Source organism: Musa acuminata, unplaced genomic scaffold, assembly GCF_036884655.1.
Source record: "Musa acuminata AAA Group cultivar baxijiao unplaced genomic scaffold, Cavendish_Baxijiao_AAA HiC_scaffold_1136, whole genome shotgun sequence".
Taxonomy (NCBI): domain Eukaryota; kingdom Viridiplantae; phylum Streptophyta; class Magnoliopsida; order Zingiberales; family Musaceae; genus Musa; species Musa acuminata.
This window is the reverse complement of record NW_027021348.1, coordinates 7254288-7259287: the sequence shown is the minus strand read 5'-3', so window position 1 is coordinate 7259287 and position 5000 is coordinate 7254288.

The following is a 5000-nucleotide window of genomic DNA, read 5'->3' as shown; positions in this document are numbered from 1 at the left end:
CAAAAACGGGCCAAAACTGGCCATTTTTGGCTGCGCGAGCGAGCGGCGAGCGGCGGACAGCGAGCGAAGCGTGAGGCAGCACCGTCCCTGCTATACGAAAGCCCCATCCAGCCCTGTGCCACCCGGGGGGTTCCAGGGTGCTGAGATGGCTGACGTTTTGCTCCGCTCTCGACGGTCACCGCGCAACGCAAGAACAGGCCAAAAACTGGCCAAAACGGCCCAAAAACGGGCCAAAACTGGCCATTTTTGGCTGCGCGAGCGAGCGACGAGCGGCGGACAGTGAGCGAAGCGAGAGGCAGCACCGTCCCTGCTATATGAAAGCCCCATCCAGCCCTGTGCCACCCGGGGGGTTCCAGGGTGCTGAGATGGCTGACGTTTTGCTCCGCTCACGACGGTCACCGCACCACGCAAGAACAGGCCAAAAACTGGCCAAAACAGCCCAAAAACGGGCCAAAACTGGCCATTTTTGGCTGTGCGAGCGAGCGGCGAGCGGCGGACAGCGAGCGAAGCGTGAGGCAGCACCGTCCCTGCTATACGAAAGCCCCATCCAGCCCTGTGCCACCCGGGGGGTTCCAGGGTGCTGAGATGGCTGACGTTTTGCTCCGCTCTCGACGGTCACCGCGCTGTCACGGACAAACTTCTCAACAAGATGTTGGATGTAATGCTTATGTGTGTCCGTGTCTTTTGGCATGTTCATGCCCTGTACAGAATGTAAAGGGGCGGCCGAAGGCTTATAAGTCCCATTTTAGTTGGGTGGTGGCCTCTTTAGGCTTGTAAATAAAGGTTGTGTCATGTGGACACGTGCGAGAGCTTTTCGGTCTGTAATGGACCATTTTACCCTTTGTTGTGCCACTGTTCAGAGCTTGTAAAGTCTGTTTGTAATTCGCATTGTCTATGAAGTGTTTTTCGGACATGTTTGCTTGTGGATCCCGTTTGAGGCGTTCTCTCTAACCCGTTCTCTCTTTTGATGGTCCTAAGGGACAATGGGAGGCTTCGGGGAGGCTGACCTTTGCGGACGGACACGCAAGGGTGCCGCACGACTTAGGCAAAACCAGCTAAGTCCGTGTCATATGGTATCAGAGCGGGACAAGCACTCATAGAAACACTTGACATGCAAACGTGGGGGACCTAGCGGGGCTGCGTTGAGGGCAGTCAGCACACGCGCGACCGTTTGAGGGAAAACGGGCATGGAGATGTAGGGAAAGGAGTCGCTCAGAGGAGCGGGCATCCGAGATTGGCATTCAGAGGAATGGCCAACCCTTTCGCGCAAGAGGCACCACGAGAACAGGCAAGCTTGGAAGAATTTGGAGCGCACAAAGGTTGGGATGGCTGAGTTTGAGCTACGGCTCAACGTTGACAACTATACTTGATGGTGCTCTAGGCAAGCGAGGCGCTTGGCAAGAATGAGACCATGCAAGGTGGAAAGAGTTGCTCAACGACCAAAAGAGTTATGCAAAGCTCACAGAGGTGAGGGGAATTGCTAACTCGAAGATTTTGGTACTCATGCATGGGCTTGTATGCGGACGACGGAATGTTCGTGGCCATCCCAAGGCGGCTGAGACTCGGCACCATGGAGCATTGAAACTTTCTCTTCGGCATGTGAAGGATACGTCCGTAGGAGGCTGAAGTGTGCAACGAGTTCAGCATGTTGCTAGACCTTGAGGGGTGCAGTGGTGGCTGTATTGACGGGGAGTCGCAATCTAGCAAGTGCGTTTGCAGGAGGCAGAACAATGCACAGTTTGTTCAACAGATCGGAGTAGTCCAAGGGGATGGTGGTCTCCGAAACGAAGAGAGATGTTGCTCCAATGGGACAGTTATCCAGGAGGGATAAGTCTCAGCTCTCCAGAGGGAGAATCATGTGAGACGGACTTCACATGTTGAGGAGGAGTACCTCAATAAACAACAACTCCATGAAGCTCGATGGACTGAGCAAGCGGCGAGGAGTCGTCGCATGATCTCGCTTGAGAGAATGCATTGGTGGATGCATTGCAAGATCAAGTGGGGGAGCAACACAAATGAAGGCACACTTGGAGTCGATGTGGAGATCAGACTCAAGGGAGGGCTGACCCGTGGAATGGTGGGCACGAGGGCCACCATCGACTCAATGCAGAAACGAGGAGCGGAGCAACTTGGGTGTAACTTGGCGAAGTACCCAAGCTGCATGAAGGGAGCCAGCAGAGAAGTTGGAACATGGAGCAGAGGCACAGTGCTTTCCTTAGACAGAGGTCAAGGACATGAACTCTTGCAGAGGCAAGAGCAGGATCATGTTGTTCCATGGGTCCTTCATTCTGACGGAGCGGACTCCTCTTGCATGGTGCCAAAGACGAAGGGAGCTTCGGGGCACATGCACCTTATCTCGGAGAAGCATTTGATGGAGGAACTAAGGCGACTCAATTTGCGGAGGCGAAGTTGGGTTCAGAAGGCCTTAGCACGGGGCAAGAGGACGCAGAGGCGGGTACTCTTGAAGAATATGCCACAGTGTTGCCATTCGAGTTGCTATGAAGGAAGCGGTGCGCAGCGGAGATTGTGCTGGTAGGGGCAGAGGCCCAGGATCCAGACAATGGTGCACAAATTACAGTGAAGTCGGTGGACTTCGGGAGCTTCTAGGCGACGGACTGTCCTAGAGCGGTGCTTCATCTAGGTGTGACCCAAGAGTGGGTGGATGAAGGTCGATTGCCAAAGGAGCGAACAAAATCGAAGGTGGATGAGACCCTGCGATGTATTGGTAGAGGCCACACATGGAGGGTTCCCAATTCGAGTTTATTCCACAAGGATCAGAATGCAATGGAGATGTCACCAGGAGGCGACATGGTGCAGCGGATCGTGGTGGAACAGTTCGTGGCAATGCGATACACACGACAGTGGGTCCCGTGAGGGATGAGATCATATGGAGGTATGATCGGGAGCTACTGGGAGCTCCGCTTTGGTGAACAACACGACGGCAAGAAGGGCTATGGATTCAAGGAGTGAAGGCCATGGTACCACAGAGGCGGGTCTTCCGGGCGTGCACCGAATTTTGCATCGGATGAAAACCTTGGTCATCAGCATATGGGGGCTGGGTTCCACCAAGGGAAAAGTTCATATGCAAGTACCAGGGAGTCCCATGGGAGGGACTTGATCATGCAGAGGTATGATCGAAGCAGCTGGAGAGTTGGACTGCTCCAGAGCTCATATTCGCTTAAGGGAGCCCGGCAAGTTAGAGGACAAGGCCGAGTAAGCGAACGTTGCTACCAAGGAAGCTATGGAGAACAGAATCGGTGCAAACCCTACAATGCGATGGCAGAGGCCATGCATGGGAGTTGCAGTCTGTCTTTCCATCGACCAAACAGACTGCTTGGAGAACACAGAGGTGTTGAAGCAGGGGGTCGAAAGGGGCGAGGAAGCGACGATGAGTCCAGAGGGACTTAGCTACCCAAAGTCAAGCAATCAGTTAGAATGGAGGTGGACTCAGAGGAGTGCCACGGAGACATCTCTACTGATCGTGAAGAAAAGGGATGCAGATGCGAGGTGACGGATAGTAGGGCCATGGGCATGGCAGCGCCATGGTACCGCAGAGGCGGGACTTCCGTCAAAGTCATTGATCCCTTGCTCTCACGGAGGGAGAGCGTTTGGTCGTGAAAGGGGCCGAGGAGGTGGAGTATGCAGAGGCAATCTCCAAGTACCGAGACAAGGCTGAAGGGCAGAGGCCAAGAAACTTCGTAAGACCGGTGTCAACAAGTTTCTCATCAAGATAGCCGTAAGTGAAGGACTTCGGGTCATGCAAGAGTGCACGACCAAGGAACGAAGCAAGCAGTACGCGGTGCTGTACCTTTGCTACTCAGTGGAGTAGGCGGCAGGGTTGATGGAGAAGACGGTACAATCCCAGAGGCGACCTCATCTATTAGAGAATTACTCCAAGTTGGGGTGGAAACTTCCTGCATTCCAGAAGTTCAATGGCTTTGAGAAGGTGAATCACAGTAACTAACTCAACGCAAGGAGTGCAAACACTTCAAGTGCTTCAGAAGTGTGAGCAAAGAGCAGGCGAAGGCCAGTAACCAGCTCGATGCATGAAGTACAACCTCGAGGAGGCGGGCGAAGTTAAGTAACCTTTGCCTTCTCAACTCTTAAGAGAATGGGCGAAACCGAGTACCCCAATTCTCTTATCTATCCAGCAGAGGAGCTCTGCACAAGTTCAAAGATCCTTCGAAGATAATGGAAGACAATAGTTGTCAAATCCTCACCAACGGTGATCAGTGCTACTGAGAGTAGATTGTCCGCTTCATTTCCCAACGAAATGCCAATCGAAAGCGGAAGTGATGCGAACCTACTTGGATGTGACAACTAACTGAAAGAAGAGTCAATGGGCAGATTTTGTGGAGGAAGGACCCAAAAACTTCAGAAGTTTGCGAGGCGATGCTCGTTAAAGCTCCAACAAGCATCCACCCAGTTCAAGCAGCATGTGGGAATTTTGAGAGACTGGCGCAGTAAAGATGGTCTTTTCCTTCATCTGGGAGATCCGCAGGAATCAACAAGGATCAACACAACTCAGCCAACCCCACACCACAGTCAGAGTCATTGGTGAGTTGAAGCAGCATGGCGGATCAAAGTTCGACTACTCAAAAACAGCAGCGGAGAGCAGCTGGGAGCCAGGAGGCGCATTGCAGCTGGAGCAGAAGATTGAAGACTCAGCAAAGGCGAAGAGTTGCAGTGTTCACAAAGGCTTCGACGAGGACGTCGAAGGGATAAGTGGGGGAGAATGTCACGGACAAACTTCTCAACAAGATGTTGGATGTAATGCTTATGTGTGTCCGTGTCTTTTGGCATGTTCATGCCCTGTACAGAATGTAAAGGGGCGGCCGAAGGCTTATAAGTCCCATTTTAGTTGGGTGGTGGCCTCTTTAGGCTTGTAAATAAAGGTTGTGTCATGTGGACACGTGCGAGGGCTTTTCGGTCTGTAATGGACCATTTTACCCTTTGTTGTGCCACTGTTCAGAGCTTGTAAAGTCTGTTTGTAATTCGCA